This window comes from Astatotilapia calliptera, chromosome 17 (assembly GCF_900246225.1).
Source record: "Astatotilapia calliptera chromosome 17, fAstCal1.2, whole genome shotgun sequence".
Classification (NCBI taxonomy): Eukaryota; Metazoa; Chordata; class Actinopteri; order Cichliformes; family Cichlidae; genus Astatotilapia; species Astatotilapia calliptera.
Genome location: NC_039318.1, coordinates 31,503,298 through 31,525,064, shown reverse-complemented (window position 1 = coordinate 31,525,064; position 21,767 = coordinate 31,503,298). Strand labels below are relative to the sequence as shown.

General features: G+C 40.2%; 1 protein-coding gene across 14 annotated transcripts in view; it reads left to right on the top strand.

Moving 5' to 3' along the window:
* Positions 1-21,767, top strand: part of nrcama (neuronal cell adhesion molecule a) — a 64,410-nt gene that overhangs the window by 12,202 nt on the left and 30,441 nt on the right. For all 14 annotated transcript variants that reach the window (XM_026146400.1, XM_026146408.1, XM_026146411.1 and 11 more), the window contains exon 2: positions 15,264-15,313. The gene's annotated coding sequence lies outside the window, so the exon portion shown is untranslated. The remainder of the gene's footprint in view (positions 1-15,263; positions 15,314-21,767) is intronic.

Genomic DNA, 21,767 nt, shown 5'->3' with positions numbered 1-21,767 from the left:
AACCCTGGGTAGCTTTAGCCTTAGCCACTTTGTGTCTCTTAACTTCTTTAAAATTTTGCTTTTCAGCTGGGTGAAGGTGATTAGGTTTGCTGTTACAAACTCTGTGTCTTCTCTCACAGTGAGGAGCTTCCATGGTAACGACATTTCTCTGTGACTGTGCACTCTGCTAGTTGTATCATTGTACAAGCCTTACGACATCATCACCAGTCTGGGCTAAGAACACTGGAAATCATCCGATTGCGTTCTCTGCTCGGTCTGTCAGTGCATCTCTATGTACCAGAATTTTTTAAGTTGAAAAAATAATAATTTTAATTTAAGTTATGTAAAGCTTTTTTCCTACAGCTGATATACGTCATATATTGTTACATATCTTCCTTTGGTAATTCTCTCAACAGAAGAAAAGTAACGTTATGAATTATGGGATTTGAATGCATCCACATTATTTAAACTATAACTACTTCCATGACTGGAGGGACTGCATACATCTCTGCACTTCTCAGTTTGCCGAGCATTCTTTTCCCCCTTGTGTCCTTCCAAGCGTTTTCCCACCGTATGCACACTGCTGGTATTGACCCACAACCCACTCCATCTCTCCTCCACTTTCAGCTGTGATCTGTGACTCACAAAGCCTATTTAACCTTTATTCACTGGCTGCAGGCTGTTTTTTTTTTTTTTACTTGTTTGTTTCTTTGCTTCTAGTTTTTATGGAAATGTTGTAGAATGTGGCTTTTGGCAGAGTCCAAGTGTGTGTGCTGTATATCATGTGGGGCATTTAACCATAAAGACCTTCTTCCCCTTTAAGCTATTAAATGACAGCATAAAAGACCCCAGGTTGTGATAAATGCAAAGGCACAGGAAACCACTGTTGCTTTGTTATATATTATTTCAAGCCAGGCATCCGTTACAGCTATGTGATATACCAGCTGCAAGATAGTCAATCCACAAAAGGACCCTCAATAAGTGGAAGACCAGCTACATTTCTAAAGCCGGTATCATGTACTTTTCCCATGGTAAGCTCCTCTGGGTTCACATTCATATAGGCAGGTAACACAAGCTATCAGGTGACAAGGGAGTGTCCTGTCAGGGTTGGATCACATTAACCGTCACTTTTTCGGTCAACAATGATAGCAGCCACTAGTGCCATATCAGTGGTGTTATTATGGCCTTAATACCATACTCATGGATTTTGTTATATTCCCTTATCCATTTGCCAGTGTTTATAATTTCTTTCAAAGCTGGTTATTTGAAAGAAGGCATGACTAAAAGAGTGTGTACCTTACATTAAGATGTAGGTCATTATGATTAAAAGACAGGATACAACACTCTTTGTGACATCACGCTCCTACCATTGTGGATCCTGTGTTTCATAAATATTGCAGCATTGCCTGTGCTCCTCCATCTTTACCTTTGTCTTTGCCTCTGGGCATAAAAAGTGAGAGAAATGTCTTTTACATAGTGTATATAAAAAAATACACTACACCATATATATATATATATATATATATATATATATATATATATATATATATATATATATATATATATAGCCATTAAAATAACCCATACTGATTTCATACTGAGTCTTTATGGAACTCCTCAGTTCATCTGTCTGAAACAAGCCCCCCTTTCCCGCTTCCTTTCAGCCAACTTTCTTTTCATTGGCTGCCTTTCACAAACCAAAGATTTGAACGGCAGGTGGATGGGGCTTCAAATAGGTAGGCCCCTTATCTATGATATCATACAGGGGATAGGTTGGAAAAAATTCTGAAACAGAGCACTTAGAGATGGACAGGATCCCACCTGCGATTGCAAGACCACCAGGCACTCCGTGGGTTATTGTTGGGACCTGCAATTGATATACATGGCGCGGGGGAGAGGGACCAAAAGCAGGGATGCAGAGCTGGCTATCGCGTCCAGCTGTGAAGATAACAACAGAAACCACCATCATGGCTCCATCCAAACATCCCCAATGGCTCAGTGGAGTTACCGTGCTGGACCCTACACAGCCAGGGCTGCATCAAAGACTCGTGTAAGGGAAGAGGTTGTTGGCTCTGTGCTTATGTGCTTCAGGACTGGTGCCATGACAGTAGAATTATAGACAGTCACTGCTCACCAGACCTAAAGGCCTGGTCATTCAATGCAGGCCCTTCTATCTACCTCGCAAGCTGACAGTAGCCATAGTTATCATTATTTACATTCCCCCCCCCCCCCCCCCCCCCCCCAATGCTAACGTTAACTCAGCACTCAACCACACACCCGGAGGATGTTCATATTGTTGCTGGGGACAAGGTATGTTTTACAGGACACTGGGCCATGTGTACAGTAACAACGAGCAGGTCTACAGAGCAACATGGCTCCCGCCCTAGGACAATCTGAACACCACTCTCTGGTCCTCATCCCTGCCTACACCCCCCTCAGGAAACAAACCCCTCCAAGTACCCAGGTCATTAAAACGTGACCAGATGATGCTCTCCTCCAGCTACAGGACTGTTTTGATCTGACAGACTGGAGACCTTCACTCAGTCTGTACTTTTCTACAGTTAGTGCTGTGTAGATAATATGACAGTGACCAAAACCATCTGGGCTTTTCCTAACCGAAATCCTTGGATGAAGAGTGATGTACAGGCTCTGATTAGAACTCGTAACGCAGCCTTCAGGCGGAGGGACAGTTCTCTGTACAGCACTGCCAGAGCCAACATGAGGCTGGGCATCAAACAGGCCATGGAGGTCATCAGGACGAGGATAGAGGCTTCTTCACAGACAACAACCCCTGTGAGGAGAGCCAACCAGGCCCTCATCTACTACAAATCAACTACAAATGCCAGAGCCCCCCCAACCCCTGACAGCAGCCTCAAACGCAGAGCAGTTAAACACCCTCTTTACTCAACCTGAGTAAAGAGGGTTCTTCTAGAAACATGAGGTCAGGAGGATGGTGAGAGGCTGGGGCTGTGGTTAAAGCCTGCGCAGACCAACTGGCAGGGATCCTCACCAGGCTATTCCACCGTTTCCACCTATATGAATGCCTCCACTATCATTCCCATCACCAAAACGACAGCCTTGATGAGACCTATAGCCCTCATGTCTGTAGTCATGAAGTGTTTTGAGTGGATAGTGTCTCAGCACATCAGAGACGGTCTACTTCCTCTGTGTCCTGAGGAAGAATAACCTGGATCAGAAGCTGTTGCTGGCCTTCTACCGCTCCTCAGTGGAGAGCATGCTCAGGGGTGGTTGGTACTCAGGGCCCACTACTGAGAACAGGAAGGCTGCGCAGAGGGTAATTAACACAGCCCAAAAAAACCATTGGCTGCCCTCTGCCATCCCTGGAGGCTGTCACCAGATCCTCCTGTGCACATTTGACATGAATTTTCATAAGTGCAATTTCCAGTTATATCTAAATAAAAATTATTTTGTGCCTCAGAGAGCAGCTTCTGAGGAGAAGAGGCAGTAGCTCATGCCATGCGTTTTTAGTAGGCTCAGGTTTATGATGATGTAGCCTGTAATGTTCCTGACTTCAACATAGGGGTTTATGCTGCAGACAGCCTAGGAGCTATGACTGTAGCATCCAGGAAATGCAAAAACATGCAAATATGTATCTTATCTCCTTGCTTAGGAGCATTGCTTCTTGGTGAATCAAAGCCAGGCTAAAAGACACTGAACTGAATAATGAATTATTGAGTGCTTTTCCCCTCTTGTCACTTGCACTTGCAATCGTCCATGTTATAGAGGCACATTTTGAAGTGGTGGCGATATACTGTTGTTTGCCTCTCTGTGAAATGGTAGCTGGATACAGGCTCACATTAGGGTAGTGGTTCTGCTATTCTCTGTCTGAGAATATGTTTGTTTTGTTTTTAGTTTTTAATACTTCAAAATATAATCACATACTAGTATGTAGACATTTTCATTAACACCCTTCTGTTTGATGATGTGGACCTGGCATCACAAATCCATAAGTATCAGGACATCTAGTTGCGGATGCATTCAAATCACATCTAGACATGAAGAGTATTGATTCTGGGATTAGGGTTAGGGACCAGGAGTGCATCAGTGCAGCTGAACACTTTGCCCCATGTTTCCTTCACAACCTCATTAACACTGCATTGAGTAGAGTGGGTTAACTCAGTGTGTCTTTGATTGCCCAAATCTTTCCTGCTGTTATTATCATTGTCAACCATATTGCAATGAGCAAGAGAAAGCAGGACTTTCCTGCACAACACACTGTTTTAGTTATTTCTCTTTTGAACAAAGTATTATATCAGGATTACAAACAACTAGTAAATAGAAGGCATTCTGTTGTGGACTGTCCCAATGTAAACCCTGAGCTGCAATGCTGCGAGCTACACTCATTAGTTCTGACAGCATCTGTTTTTAGTAGTACTAAACTGCTGACTAGGGTCATTCTATAGAGATAGCTACAGCCTCTCTTTTACAGCTGGGTCCATGCTGTCTCGCCTACCATGGGCTCAGCTCCACTCTCCAACAAGGCAGTGAAGCCCCGTGGGCAGAACTGAATAATCTCTGCTTCTTTGTGTGTGTGTTATGTGAGATGTGCTGACAGCATGCTGCTGGGGTCTGCTACTTTGCTAAGTCCAGTAGTCCTAGTTTTCCCTGGTGTTATTGATCTCGGCCAAACAAGTGACTAAGCCCATAAACTCATCAGGAAAGTGTTTTCACAGGACAACACAGACTTCTATAGCTCCTTTTCTTCCGACAAGGAAGCTAGGTCCATGTTTTATTCTGTCTATTGGCAAAGTATGATATTTAAAAGATGTTCAGTTGGTACTAACAGGCCCAAACTGTTACAATAAAATTATAGTATTCTGCATACCTTGGTTGTAATGAGGGGTTATTTGAATTACTGCAGTGTGGCAGTATTATTTAAGTAATTGTGCTCAAATAGTACTAATACTTTTTAAAGTTTTCATCAACTGTTTCACACAAATTTTCCAATGTAAATCCAAAGCAGTGTGCTCAAAGATGCTAAAATGCTTAACAGACTAAGTGCACTTTGCTTGCGTGGATTCATCACTATGTAAAAACTTGCATCTTTACATAAATGTCAGTAAACCATTTGCTACTTTATTGATATAACTACTTTTTTGTGGCATAGTATCCAGTCTGAAGTTACTTAATTTAACAGCCCTAAAATGTCACCCTAACCAGTCAGCCGTGATGTGTGGCCATGGTGAAATACAAAAACAAACTACACTATAGAATACTGAGAATACAAGTCATGAATATTATTAAACCATGCCTAGCTCGACACAGTTCAACAATGGTGTTAATCGTGCTTGTGACTTGTCATTACTCCTGCTATGCCCATGTTTCCATTTTACTGGACCATTTGCTTTTTTTAGCAGCACAGCTGCCTTTTATAGTCACAGTGCTGATGATTTGCTGGAATGGACAGATTTGTAGACCTGGCCCAAAACGAGGTTTTTGCTAGTCTTATGAGGAATGATAAGAGGTTTGGAGAAGTGAAAGAAACAACACATGAAATCTTTAAATCTCCTCCATAAGCCATGGAAAGGTGTTAAAAGATAGATATAGCAAGTCCCCAATAGTACTGAGATTGGTGTCAAAGAATGAGGCTACTGGGACACAGACACAGTCTATTATCTACAGTGTCACAAATGTATCAAAATACCTTAACAGCTTTATCCAAATGATGGCAGAAGTGTGATATTAGCCTGTTTCAAACCTGCCAATCTTTGATAGGTTTGTAGGTCTCAGACTGATGTTTGCTGTCTGGTTTATTTTGTGTGCTAGAATTTGACTTTAGATCAATGTTGTTTGATTAAGAATTTGTTTAATCAAAATCAAGGCAAAGGTAGGAACCAAATAAAGAAGGTTTGCGGTGTGTGTGAGCCAAGTGTATGCACTGTATGGAATCATCTGTGTCCAGTTCATGCAACAGTGGTCCTGCACACTGCAGCAAGGAAACAACAGCATCACTGTATCACTGAACCATGAAAGCATCCAAATAAGTTATACCAAGCGTCATAATTTTCTGCACAGGTGAGGGCATGACTCATGGCTGTCAGATAATAGGAAGGCGTCAGGCAAATTTGCACATTAGCCTTCCTTTGTTATCCCAGACAACGTTGTCACATTAACAAAGCCGAGAGCCACAGAACTGAAAGCCTTGCGAGCGGCAACTGAGATTTATTTGACCCCATGGCCAATAAACAAATATAGCACTTCGAAATGCAGAAGAAAAACAGACAAACATGTTAATGCATTTATGGCAAAGCTCTGCTGCTGCTTAGATATCCCCCTGCTTTGTTCTTGTTCAGTGAGAGTGATATGGAGCTCAAGTACACATTTTAGAGCTTTCCCCGGAAAGAGGGGTTCACAGAAAGACAAACCTAAATCTGATTGGTAGCCAGTGTAGCGACTTTAAAACAGGGGTCATGTGAGCTCCCTTGTTCAAACGGGTCAGTAGCCTCACTGCAGACTTTTGAACAACCTTTAGATGAGCTAGCCCTTTCTTGTTTAGACAAGTGAACAGACTGTTACAGTAGTCGAGTCTTGTAGAGATAAAAGCATGGATTATCATCTCAAGTTCACTTGTTGACACGATGGATCTAAGTTTTGAAATGTTCCTCAATTGAGAAAAACAGGTTCTTAATATCTGATTTAAATGTTCCTCCAAAGAAAAAGCTTCATCAAAAATAACACCTAGATTTCTAAGGTTATGCTTCTGTGAGGAACCTAAATCACCCAGTCACTGTTTAATATCAGGTATTGCGCTGTCTGGTGCAATAATCAAAGTTTCTGTTTTGTCTGGGTTTAGCTGTAAGCAATTGTTGTTCAACCATTGTTTAATGTTGGTTAAACAGTCAATCAGAGCGGAGAGCTTATTAACTTCGGAAGGCTTAAATGAATGGTTTAGCTGAATGTTGTCAGCAAAAAGATGATAAGATAAATCTTTTTACATCAGGAAACTGCTGTATTATCTTAAAGGAAAAATATATATTAAAAACAGAATAGGTTCCAGCACGGAGCCCTGAGGAACTCCACATATGAGTTGATTACCTTTACAAAAATATTGAAGGTTCATTTAAAATAAAATGCCTGTCACATACTTTTTAAATGTACCTAACATAAAATATGTTCTATATTGCATTAAAAAATGTAAAAATTGTAAACAAACATGCAAAAAAAATCCGCATAGAATTCTCTTTGTGAGTATTTCACAAACGTTCATGAGGCCTGGCTGGCATATCGACTTTTTAAAGGACATTATCGTTCCAATAAGATATAGGCTGGGCTGATATCTTAAATAAACAATTAATTAATAGCTAAGCCACAGCTTGATTGAGTGTTTTCAAATCTTATTTAGTCACTGTTCAGATCCCTGAAGTGGCCTTTTAAAGCACTTAGCCACGGGTATTTAGTCCCTGAACATAATCCTTTTTAACATTGCCTCATTACACTGACTATGTAACATAAATGGAAAAGAATAGGTTAAAAAATAGGTGCTTAATATTTTTATTTTTAACTAGAAAAATCATTCATAACATAATGCTAGGGCACATGTATGAATACCACACCTGCTGTGCTTTCAGTAAGCACATCCTAATAAACACACTAATAAACAGGAGCTAGAGTCTCCTGTGCAGGATGGCTGTTCCTCCAAGGTGTTCGTTTGTCTGGAGTAAGACTGACAGGAGAGGGAGAAATGTGCTTCTTAGTCTGATAAAGCTACAATCAAGCATCAGTCTTCATGCGGTGCCTGTCTTAAACCAAAGGGAAAAAGTGATATCCCATTTGCTTTAATCTCTTGGTTACAGCACACTGCCAGGCAGATCTGCACTTCGCTGACACAGAAAGCCTTTGTATGAGCTTCTCACTTCCTCATCACAGCTTTAAGCCTGAGAACTTTTTTTTTTGTATTTGAGGAGTTCTAAATTAATGAGATCACTTAGAGAAATCCCTCTCCACTTCTGTTACTAATATTAGGAGGCCTCAATCCTCATCTGTTCTTCTTCTGCCTTTTTCTGTGTGAGGTGGAAGACGTGCAGTCAATATTAGATGTCTCCAAGGCGTCCTATAGGGCCATATACCTCTGCTGTTTGCTCACCCTTTTTTAAACAAGCCTTTTGTTCCTCACACTCTCATTTCCACCGTTCTGTTTCTCAGTGTCCTCCACTCGTTTTCACTCTCATTGCTTAGTTCTACATCTGTCTCCATCTTTGCTTTTCCTTACATCCCTTTTGTGTTGTTGCTTTCGTTAAGAGGGTCTCCGGGGTTCTGGCTGTATGGACTTTTTTCAGCATGTTTCTGACGTGTTGCATCCTACTCTGTTAAGTTTTCATATGCTACTCTGTTTGACACTCTCTATGGCGACACTAGTTAAAGCTCTGTGCGGCCTAGTTTTTTATAGCAGTCATACTGTAATGCATATTCAAGATATTTTGAAACCAAATTGTTCTCACAATGTCCAATACTGGTTTAGACCTGTGCCTCATTCACCAGAAAGGGTGACTAAAAGGTCTCTTTCAATACAAATGTGCAGCTCTTTTACTGCGCTGCTTTACTTGTGATGAAGGCTGTGTTTGTGTAGTGGGGCCTACCCCAAGAACTATATAACCTTCAATATATCATTATATATTAGCTCTAATGTATGCTGAATTGATTAAAGCTGGTCATTTGTTGGTATGCCAGTGAAAATGGTGTTCTATTTCTTTAGTTGCATGCAGGCTTAATAGCCCCAACTTCACTGTCAACCCAGTACTCTTGTGTTTGTGTGTTTTTTAAGCCCTACATTAAGAGCTGTTGTTCAAATTTTCAGCCTTTTGTTAACGTTTACACAAGTTTTTTTAAATGGTGGTTTAAGGTTATTTATACATGTGTGTGACCCATATACTGTAAAAGATATAAAAGATGGGTGTGGAGTGCTGTTTTGAAGCTCTAATATTGCAATTTGTTGAGTGTGAACTAACCGTATTTGGAGTGGATATAACCAACTTGGTTAGCAAGATGCGCAGATAAAGATACTTGCTAATTAGTGCAGACGTGGATAAAATAATACAAAAATTTTACTGACCAGAAAGCGGAGCACTGACTTCTTAAATAGTATTTTTGATACAATGAATGAAACAGCAGATCCAAAATGCTCCAGAAAGTAACAGCACAAAAGGATTTGGTGTGGAATTTGTTTTAAATATAAAAGTAACAAAATCCGGTACTAGTACTTTCAAAGGAAACTGCCTGAAAAAGGTCTGTGATGTTGACATGACTCTTACAGTGATAATATGTTATAATTTTACATGGTATTTGATTACCGATTAGAGTTAAATGTTAAGGTTTCAGACATACTATCTGACATAACATGTTTGTTTATGATAGGGGCTCAGCTTGATCTATGCTAGAGAACAGGTAGACTGAAGTTAGCATGCGTGTCAATGAATTTAGCTTCAAATCCAGTACACTCAGCTTTTAGTTGTATTTTGGGTTTTACCAGGGTTTTCTTCAGGTTGGATGCGTTGCCATACCCAGCTTTACATTCTGCAATAAAGATGTTAAAGAAAGCATTTTCTGCACTGAGTTTTGAAAAGTGTAACCACACCTGACATATCAGTTTTTGGTTTGCCACCGCCACCATTGACCCACGTGTTTGTTTGGTTTCAACATGTCACAGGAGTGACCACACATCCCCTCGCTGTCTTTATTCCTCTAACCCCGGTGTGCTCTGAGGTTTGGAACCAGCTGATTTAGTGTGAAACGGTACTTTAGGAATGGCAGTGGATCATCTACCAAGGTTGGTAGATTGATCCATCGACTTCTTCCATCTACATGTTGAAGTATTCTTACTGAATGTTCAATTGAGCCCGATGCATCCATGTGTGAGTCTGTGCAAATGAGACTTTTATTAGGAAGTGCTTTTTTGGTCTCAATTTGAGAACAAAGGTGTTATATAAGTACCAGCCCATTTACCATTTAAGTTGGTACTCAAACCTACGGCTCATTGACAGATCAGTTTGATTGAATGGACACCTACTGTAGTAGACAAACAGTGGTCAGCACAGACATGCCCATCAAAAATAATGCATAACTTATATAAGACATATGTAGCTGAAAAATAAAAAGTTGTTATGAAAGGAAATTTCGATTGAGAGATGAAAACTATATTTTGTACAACGCTATAACCACATTTATTTTTCATAAATATTCTGATCTATGCTATGTTTGGGCCTTTTAACAGAAAAGATTAGTTTATGTGAAGTCAGTTTTAAGTGACAAATAAACAAACCACCATGTTGGTTTCATTCAGCCCCGATGTTGCCGCTTGGTTAGAACACTTAGTGTAAGCACTTAAGTGTCGACCGTGCTGGGAGAGCACTTAGCCTGCTAGACCATAAAAGACCACAACAAATGTAGTTCTTCAGTTTCACACCAAAAAAGGCAAATCCCTCAGCAATAACATGGATTATGAAAAAAGTCCTGCAGTCTAAAAACTCCTGTAGATAAAGATTTTTGCAGTGTGGTCTTTGCTTTCATGTTCTAAGTTTGTTATTGAAATCTGTAATAATAGTTAATTTAGGACATCATAAGATTCTTGTCAGATTGATAGAGCAGCTGTTATCTCTTGTGGAGTGTCACTGAATAGTAAACTCAAACAAGGTGCTTAATTGCATAGATCTGTGGCCTGTGAAGGAAGTAAAATGTTAAAGCTTTAGGGGTAGGAGTGCATGTTTATGTTAAATTAAGTTTTACAGCCCAAATGAGCATTTCCATATAAAGCCTGCAGGAATCCAGACACTCACAACCCTCTTACTGTGACTTGACTGTTAAATCAGAGTCAGAGTATTTCATCTACACCAGTTTTGGCTCATTGGCTCATCTTGCACATCATTTCTTTCCCTACAGTCGGCCTGTTTCTTCTTCTGCTGCTCCAAACACGTTTCTACTCCCTCCCTGCTTCACTCGTGCTTTCATCCTTCTGCTGGGACTTTGAGATGAGTTTGTTGATTGGATCAATCCCCAGAGAGCTCATACCTGGATTTCTTTTTTTACAGTATGCATCACCCAGCTGCAGAAAGCTCAGTAGAGAATCAGCCAATGAAACTAAAAAGCTGCTTCCTGCTGTTCTTTAATCTTGATTTATCTTTCTTTCTCCTCCGTCTCTGTGTGTATGTTTGACATTCTTGATGACTCCATTGAGTGCGCTGTGCGGTGTCGAGTGGGAAAAGCACAGATTGGAGAACTGCCTCTTTAACCTCTGAAGGAAGAAATAAACTTGCGGGAGGTTATAAATCTCTCTGATTAAAACCAGCTCCTCTTTGGCGGCCCTTTTCTGTGTGGGACTGGACTATGTGTGCTGTCTGTCATCTGAAGGATGCTCACAGACTGTTAAAATTAAAAACCCCTTAGAACAGTCATGGTAACCAACCCTCCCTTTCAGTCTGTGTCTCTAGCACACACACAACCATTACAAGGGAATGTATGGGTTTAAATTGTTGTGGGGGAGGCTTCAAAAGCAGTCTGAAAGGTCAAACTGACACTGACTTGTGGCCTTTTTTAATGTAGCCGGATCATAAGAAATACCATTATATAATTTCCATCTGTCTGGACTGCATAAGCTGTAAACTGAAAGAGGTTCAGCCTGACAGGAACTGGTGGTATCTTCAACATTTAAACTGCAGTACTTGTATTAATGGTGGGATTTGCTTAAAAAAAAAAAATCTAATACAGTTTTAATTTCTCTTTGCCCAAGGGAGCTATACATCTATACAACACTATGAATCGGTCCACTGAACCCAACCAGGCTAGCATCTTAATAAGGTCATTTGTCATTTTCTGTCTCTAAAGGAACATGTAGACTGATGTGCATGGGCACAATCACGGTAGTAAACAATTGCAGCAAAATGTCATTACGCACAGATGGTATGTCTGAAAAAGTGCACAAAAAAAGCATCTATAGATAGACATTTGTCACTGTTCGGGTGCTACATCCAATGGAAGCACTCGTTTTTTGTTGTTTTTTTTTTCTTCTCATTTCACAATGAAACCAAAACATGGTCGCAAATACCTGCAACTCTTTCTTATTGTTGTTGTGGGACCGAAAGCCTGTATTTGCTGCTCCCACTCTGGCTTCAAGTCAGATGGTGTGTGGAGATCAAATGCAAGCGAGTAAGACTTGATGGCACACTTGTCTGGACACAATATTTCACTACTTTAAAGGTAGGGAGTGAAGAGGCCAGGCAGTCAGGGCATGTGTTAAGTGTGCTTTTCAGGCAGCTGCCACCATCGCTGATTGCTCTGGCCCTCTTGGCCTAAGGGATTACAGCCCACACTCACAATTTCTATTCATGCCTGGGGTCAGTTATTCTATCACAGGATGAAAAATCCACACACCGATACATTTAGATGCTTCCAGTTTACTGGCTCCCGGTGGATTCATAAACTCAGAAGGCTAATTGAAACAGGAGCTAGATAATAAATCAAAGCGGTATTTCACCAGGCCTTGGCACATATATGACTTTAATAATCCAGAATGGTGATCACAGTTTAGTTGGTGTAAGCACATACGTAGAGAAACAGTGGCCTTCATCATCGGAGCTTACAGTTCACATACATACTGTTGTCACAGAGTTATTTTAGTTTCTTTGAGATCAGATCTGTTTCTACTTCATGAATTCTTCTCAAGGTGAAGTGAAAATGTTTACTTAAGACTTTGTTCTGTGTGTGAGGTAACTTGTCTCTTGTCCTGGGTTTTAAAATACTTCCCATTTGTTTAAAATGAAGTCAGTGAAGCACCTGGAGAAAACAAATTTTGGCAAATCACAGAAATTAAAAGATAAACAACAATGTGAATGTGAAAAATACAGATTTTTCTTACAGGAGTAAGGAAAAGGGAATTTGGTCAATAACCTCAAACAAAGCACAGTACATTTCAAAATATTCAAGAAAACTGCTAAAGGTGGAAACAACAAACTTGTTACACCACTTGAGGTAAAATCACTCTGTTGAGTAAAACCAGGCTACAAAGGTATGCGAGGATGAGATGTTAGCAGCTGGTGATGTGTTTAAGAAAACAAAAAACTCAACCCAGCATCGTGGGATCGCTCATTCATGTGAAAGGAAAAGCAAATGGTGCATTGAAATTACTGATGCGGTTATATATTCTTTGGCTATGGATTTTGGTGGAAACGATGGAAAAGGAAGACTGCAAGCAGCTGGTTAAACATTTGAAAATTTAGAAATCCCTGTTTTATGTATTGAGATGTTAATTTAACTTTTTTGTCTTAATTCTGTTCAAATATTTCTAACTAGTACATCTGCTGCTCTGACAAGGATCTTCTAGTTTCTGCTTTTTGGGGGGGTTTCTTTTCTTGTTGACAGGTGATATTGAAACCTCTTTTAACAAATTATTCTAAATTACAGATTCTGATTTATTTAATGTTCTATTGAATTTTCTATTTCTATTTTTTTCTTTCTTTTGTTTGTTTTTTTTACCTTTACAAGCAATCGTGTTTCTGTTTGAGCCAAGTTGATCTTATGTTTTGGCTATGTATGTCAGCTGGCTCCACACTGAAAGGAGCCATCCATCTATCCATCCATCTCCTTAACCCAGGTCTCACAAATAATCATTATTTTTACACCCAATTTATGAAGCTATTGAAACCAGATTTACTTTATGCTAAGTTGACTGTTTGAACACAAACCTACATGCACCCCCAAAGTTTTACTATAGTTTGGTTTGATCCCCATATGTTTAAGTGTTTTCTTGAAAGGGAAACTGTATTCTTTATTCTTCTCTGCATGTCTCTTTTTTGTCTCCATGGCAACCTGCTAGAGCATGGGGTCAGCTCTGCTAGCTTTGCTCTTGTAGCACCTCCCAGCTCTCCTCTCCTCTCCTTTTATACTATATGTGTATCTCTCTCCATCCCCCTCCTTGCGCTAAGATGATGAAGCGCTTTTAGATTTGCCGATTAAAAATGGATGCTTCTGATTCCCGCTCTCTCTTCATTTTTTAATGTTTGTTCTTCTTCTCTTTCTCTTAAAGCACTCTTTCCCCCTCATCGTCCTCGCTCTGCCTTTTTTTTATAAGTCTTGCTACATTCCTGCCTCCATTCATTAACATCTCACACTGTTTCTTCCTCTTTCCCTGATCTGTGCCCCCTTTTGTCTCAGTTCAATTTGTTTCAACTCAGTTGAGATAAGATCAATGCAGCTCAGTTCAAATCGGATCAGATCAGTTCACAATGAAAAATTCATTCAGCTTATCCTGACACATTTAAATCAATGCACTTTCAGTCGTCTTCATTAAGATGAAATCGATGCAGGGTTTGTTTAATTATAAGGTGAGATTATACAACAACAAACTGCCTTCCTTTTTTTATTGTTGACTTCCTTCAGATCACATTTTGGGCTTAGGCTGGAACATCCAGGTTCTTCCTCTAAGTGATAGCATCTAAGTAATAGATCAAGAACCCTTTCTCATCTTTTTACATCATCTAGTAAATTCAAACAGCTCAACCTCGCTTTATTGCATGACTCACCATCTTTCCCATCTGAGCTAACTACAGTTTTAATGGCTTCACGTCCAAATGTGCCACCGTCCTTTGTCTGTCACATTTGTTTTGCTAATATGAGATGAATGGAGTATCTCTCAGGAGATTATGATAATGCATTCACGGTCACGAAGGGACGCCCGTTTGGGGGAAGCAGAGGTCGCTGCGTGCAAGTGCGTGTATGGTGGTGGGTAACCTTTCATTGTGCGTGTGTCCCTACTGGAGATAAAAGTAATAAAAATGACAGGAGAGATTTTGGTTATTGATTGAGGTCCTTGTGTTCAGCAATATGCAGTCATTTACTGGGTTTTCCCTGGAGAGATAAGTGGAGGTGCCCACGTATTTATGTAGTGCTGGTGGGTAACACTGGCCTTGTGCAATGAATGAATCAAAGAGGTCTAAATAAGCGTTTGCCAAGTGTATTTAGTTAATTGAAGCTTCTGAGTCTTTTTGAAATCCAAGGTCTTTTTTGAGAGCAGTGAACACGTCTTTTAACTCCAAATCCTTCCCTCTAACATGATGCTGATTAGGTTTCTGGTCTGAGTTGGCATAAATGGAAGCTGTGATAGACTTTAAATAGACTTGTAATTTCTTTGCCAAATATTATGCAGTAAAAGCACCCTTGCTACATAATGTCAAAGGAGTCAGCGTCATTCCCCATGAATGCTTAGACGTTAATTATTTATAGTATTTCTAATCTGAGGTAAACTCTTATTTATAGTCATTTTCGTCTTGTTTTTTCAGGTTGAAATATCCGTTGAAGACAAACAGCAGCTGAGAATAAATCCTCGGAGGTGAGTCAGAGATTGCTTCTGAGTATATTTTGACTGCTTGACTACATTTTCTCCACGATGTGCCAATTTACATTGTTCTCTCTTTAATGAGTGATATATTATTGAATTTAAAAGTAGCATAGAGATGTAAAAAATCATTATATAGGGAGAGGTTTAAGCCATTAATGGGTAGCTAAGATTATGTCATTATGTAGTTGATGATATGGCAGCATGAGAGGAGACAGCAGTCTGAACGAGTTCTATATATATGATGAAATTGTGAGTCTGAATGATGGTTGGTTCCGGTTATTCCAATGTGAGTGACATGTGACATTCTCGGGATGCTGACCCATTCTTCTTCTGTAAATGTGATTCAAAAATCTGTTTGTGTTACTCTTCTCTGAGAACAGGTTGAGCAAGTGGCTGCTTGTTCACATCATTTTCTTAACAATTGTGAAACATCTTTTGAAATGTTGATTTTAAATTTCCTCAGTTATTCTAATTGTCTATGTGTATAACTGAGAGAATAATGCTTCTACCTATAGAGTAGAAGAAGAGGGTCACCCAGGTTCAGTGACTATAAAACGTGCTTATGCTTTGCTCTTATTCACTTGTAATGCTACTGCAGCTACATGCTACGTGTGCACAATGATGTTACTGAATGTGTCAGCCAGCTTCTTCTTCGAATACCCCAGCCCCAGTTTTTGCTGATGGCATGTCTGTTCTAGTGCTTTTTTTCAGTTGGCATTTCTTTTTATATTTTCGTCTTAGTAATATGCTCCCATTGTGTTACGGTTAGTATCACTTCAAGGAGCTACTGCAGTTTTTGCAAAGCCATAAACTCCACTTGGTTGCAATTATACGCTAAATACATATTTTTTTCCTTTCTGACAGACGTATATATTACTCGAATGTATGACTCTAACAGACCTACAAATATAATTTGTACATACACATGACAGATCATTTTATGAACTTTATAAGCGGCTCAATCCCTGGCTGTACTTCAAATAAAAAGGTCAGTTAGCATAGATGAAAAGTGCTGAGTGTTGAGCATGACTCACAGCTGGCAGTGACTGATACCCTTTGCAGTCTTGGCTCTGCCCTGTTTGTATCTGCAGTGTATACAGGGAGTGCAGAATTATTAGGCAAGTTGTATTTTTGAGAAATAATTTTATTATTGAACAACAACCATGTTCTCAATGAACCCAAAAAACTCATTAATATCAAAGCTGAATGTTTTTGGAAGTAGTTTTTAGTTTGTTTTTAGTTTTAGCTATTTTAGGGGGATATCTGTGTGTGCAGGTGACTATTACTGTGCATAATTATTAGGCAACTTAACAAAAAACAAATATATACCCATTTCAATTATTTATTTTTACCAGTGAAACCAATATAACATCTCCACATTCACAAATATACATTTCTGACATTCAAAAACAAAACAAAAACAAATCAGCGACCAATATAGCCACCTTTCTTTGCAAGGACACTCAAAAGCCTGCCATCCATGGATTCTGTCAGTGTTTTGATCTGTTCACCATCAACATTGCGTGCAGCAGCAACCACAGCCTCCCAGACACTGTTCAGAGAGGTGTACTGTTTTCCCTCCTTGTAAATCTGACATTTGATGATGGACCACAGGTTCTCAATGGGGTTCAGATCAGGTGAACAAGGAGGCCATGTCATTAGTTTTTCTTCTTTTATACCCTTTCTTGCCAGCCACGCTGTGGAGTACTTGGACGCGTGTGATGGAGCATTGTCCTGCATGAAAATCATGTTTTTCTTGAAGGATGCAGACTTCTTCCTGTACCATTGCTTGAAGAAGGTGTCTTCCAGAAACTGGCAGTAGGACTGGGCGTTGAGCTTGACTCCATCCTCAACCTGAAAAGGCCCCACAAGCTCATATTTGATGATACCAACCCAAACCAGTACTCCACCTCCACCTTGCTGGCGTCTGAGTCGGACTGGAGCTCTCTGCCCTTTACCAATCCAGCCACGGGCCCATCCATCTGGCCCATCAAGACTCACTCTCATTTCATCAGTCCATAAAACCTTAGAAAAACCAGTCTTGAGATATTTCTTGGCCCAGTCTTGATGTTTCAGCTTGTGTGTCTTGTTCAGTGGTGGTCGTCTTTCAGCCTTTCTTACCTTGGCCATGTCTCTGAGTATTGCACACTTTGTGCTTTTGGGCACTCCAGTGATGTTGCAGCTCTGAAATATGGCCAAACTGGTGGCAAGTGGCATCTTGGCAGCTGCACGCTTGACTTTTCTCAGTTCATGGGCAGTTATTTTGCGCCTTGGTTTTTCCACACGCTTCTTGCGACCCTGTTGACTATTTTGAATGAAACGCTTGATTGTTCGATGATCACGCTTCAGAAGCTTTTCAATTTTGAGACTGCTGCATCCCTCTGCAAGATATCTCACTATTTTTGACTTTTCTGAGCCTGTCAAGTCCTTCTTTTGACCCATTTTGCCAAAGGAAAGGACATTGCCTAATAATTATGCACACCTGATATAGGGTGTTGATGTCATTAGACCACACCCCTTCTCATTACAGCGATGCACATCACCTAATATACTTAATTGGTAGTAGGCTTTCGAGCCTATACAGCTTGGAGTGAGACAACATGCATGAAGAGGATGATGTGGACAAAATACTCATTTGCCTAATAATTCTGCACTCCCTGTACACTCAGCAAGTACAAGTAAGAAAACCTAGAACACTAGAATAAACCTTGTGGATGCTGTAACCTCTGAATAGCTACGACAACCCCATTAGCCTATGTGCGAGTAAACTCTATGGGCCAAAAGCTCAAGCTCGAAACGCTCAGTTTTAGACTGTTTTTTCTACTCTTGGCTCTGTATGCTGTCAGTAAGAGTAGATATCCCTAATATGGTTATCTCTGGGACACAGCACCACCCATAACCCTGGTCAACCCTTTTGTTTACAATGGGGAAGCCAATCAGAAGACAGCTGGTTTAAAAGGAGTGTGAAAGTAGCTGAAGTGCCCTATTTTCGACAATTGTTTTGAACTGTGAAACTGTGAATCATGTAAAGCTACTCGAGTGCAAGACATGAAAATTATTATAACAGATCATTTAAGTTTGATTTTGTTTAGAGTAGTATGGTTATCTGAGACATTCACAGGTCAGACACGTGCTATAAAAGGTTTTTTGGGAACAGATTCAAGTGTAAACATGGAAAATCCTTAAGGTCACATAATAAAAACAGCCAAAGTCCCCATAAATCCACAGCCTAAAAGGCCAGCACGGGTTAGTGTAATTACTCAGCAACTGTTTGAACACAGGGGATTGTTTATGACTGGATAAATAGCAGCCACATGTCCTGGCATCATCTGCTGCTCACCTGATAATCAGCACACTCCAGTGCACATGCAGAGGACACACAAACAGACAGGAGCGTGGTGCATTGATGCGAATTAACACATTCAGATTAACAGTGCAGGGAGTTTTACAGTCATTCTCAAGTAGTAATGTATAAATGTTAGAAGGCTGGAAAGAATGTGATTGCTTTTGTAATACTGAGCAAATACTGAGGTCCACTTAGGAACGTAAATCTGCATTGCAAGACAGGAAAAAAATAAATAAATACAAAATAAATAAATAAATACTGAGCAGCAAATATAATGGCTTGTGAGTGGCACAGCCAACAGGCCACTGCTATACAGCATTCTGGGGAGCAATAGTCTTAGTAAGTAGAGCACACTCAGCAATTACATAACACATCACTACAGTGTTTCCACCTTCTGGCACTATCATTGTTACCTCAATAGTCCCATGAGAGCCCTCTACTATATTGCAGTGAGCCATAATTTTAACAGTGAGTCATTATCGCAGCAGTTTATTTAACTGAAAAGAAGTCATGGAAAAGTGGTTTGAATTCAGTTATCGCAGGTTGCGATGATGGATCTCCTCTCCTCCCTGCCCTCTTCCTCCAGCTTCCTCTCTCCTCCTGTCCACCCGTCTCTATGAGTAATCCTTGCGAACAGATGGGTGGAGGAGAAAAAAAAGGGGCATGCCAGCTTGTTGTGCAGCTATAACACTGTCAATCAGTCCCCTCCCCCGTCCCATCCTGTCAACATTTCAGCCCGTTCCGCCTTAAAAATTTCCCACTTTCTTCTTTCTCCCTAATCATTTCATTCTCCCCTCCTGCCCCGATCGGACTGTCAGTTAGCCTGCCATCGGTTTGACAATGTGACTATTTTTGTTATGTCACCACTGCAAGAGCCATATGTGGGAATAAGTTAAAGGTGTAACAGTCTTGCCCCAAAGGATAAAAACAGCCACATGCTGGAAACAAAATAAATTATAGGACCCCACACAGTAAGTCATGTCAGAGTCACGTACCAAGGCCATGTGCATCTATTGATATCTTTTACCTAGCAGTAACCCCAGAGGAATACCAATGAATCTTGGCTCGGTTACAAGCCCAGCTGGGTTCATGCCCTGTCACATTGTAGCACTGTATTAGAATGAGACTGCCCATTGATTTTAGGGTCTGTTTTTTTAATGTCTAGTCTTTGCTTTTCAGTAAACACACTTTTTCACACTTTATACAGCCCCACCTTGAAGCAGAAGCCTCTGCAGTGCAGTGCCTTAATTGGTGTGAACTTATCTTTATTTTAAAACACTTTAAGATACATGATTTTAATGGTTTTCTGTGTAGTCGGAACCACTGTTTACTCTTCATTTTGCTAAATAAAACATTGCTTTTCATTTCATAGCTGAGAGATGGTGCAGATGATTTCTTTCCCATTTTACAAACTTAATCATTGATGGCAAAGACCTTGGCAATTATAGTAAATGCTTTGTGAAAGATCATTTTAGAATAAGAATACAGTGATTAGATGAAATGTTTTGGATTAACTGCAAAAAAGATGGATATTCATTACTAAAAATAAAGCAATTAAATGAGGCATTCATTGCATTTCATGCAGATCTTTCTGTAAATTATTGCAGCTCAAACTGACATTTATTGCAGTGAATGAACGAGTAAAATAATATGGCTATACAGGCTGTAAAATCTTTTGTTACATGATATCAACATATTTTTCAGGGTTATCGAGTTTTCCTCACACCACCTGTCACCCACACAAACACAAAAAAAATCACTTATGGATTGAGCCAGCACGGCCCCCGGCTCTGACTGAGCCCATGGCTTTTGACGAGATGACCTTAGACAGGCGAGACACTCGCAACTGATGCCTGCACAGACCCAACCAGGCTGCCGGCAGCCAGCAGCAAGCATGTCCCTATGCACACAATATTCCAGATATCACAGCCGTAAAATGTGACATCAGATGAAGCGAATTTTAATGACAGCCATCGTTAATAGCTTCTGTTGAGTTATGCACGGATGAGAACCCCCCGTCCTTGTTTTAAGGCAATTATCATTTACAAAGCCTGTATAGTTTAAGTATATAAACTTGGTTTGATGGTACAACTAATATCGTCTGATGTGGGGTTTTTTTTTTCATGTTTCAATCTAAAAACAATCCCATTCTTAGTGCCATTAATCTTTTTGTCACAAAATGAACGTTGCAGTTTGTTTCCTTTGTTAGGCAGTGTGAATGATACCTTCAAAGTCCTCCCTAGCTATTTTCTCACTCTTTTACACAAATATGCCGGGAGCAAAGCTGTTAGCATTCACGTCTTGCAAAGGCAGGGCTCTTCTCTTTCCCTCAATAGGAAAAAAAAAGGAAAGACCATAAGATACTCTTTTGCTTTGTTACAGTCAAGCTTTTATATCATGGGATTATGAGGGGTTGGATATGCATGGGAATTTACTTCAACAGGGTTGAATTTGAAAGTGGTTACAGGGTGGGGGGGTCAAGCAGATTTACAGCTTATGTCCCCTTTTATGCAAGACAGATGTACAAACTGGCCAGTAAAACAGTACAGAATGACATTACATAAGCCTAGTTTCACTTTGACTGCTCATTCATAAATAGACCTGTTGTCGACAGCTTTAAAGGCTTGTAAGGCACGATGTTTTAATCCTCAGGCAAACAGCGACCAACCAGTGATAATCCCAGTATGAAATACGGGGGGGCTCAGGTGACACTCACCAACCCATTCAGATATATAGCTGCTATGAGTTCGATCACTTCATGTCACCTGCGTGCTCCTGCACACTAGCACAAAAATCACAATTTTAAACAGCACAAAGCTAAAAAAAGAAAGCCAAGACCATCAGTCAGTGTGCCATTCCTTTCAATGACATGAATATTCAGATACCTCAGAGGCAAATAAGGAAAAATCTAGTTGTGCGTGTTTATGACTAAAAACATACAACTAGTTTTGTAACTCGAGTGTTACCTTTTCTTTTATTTGACTTTAGCTTGCAGGGGCAACCATGGTTCAGGGGGTTGGGAAGCTCATCTTCTGACTGGAAGGTTGCCAGTTCGATCCCCTATTCTGTCTGTCTCGGTTGTTGTGTCTTTGTACAAGA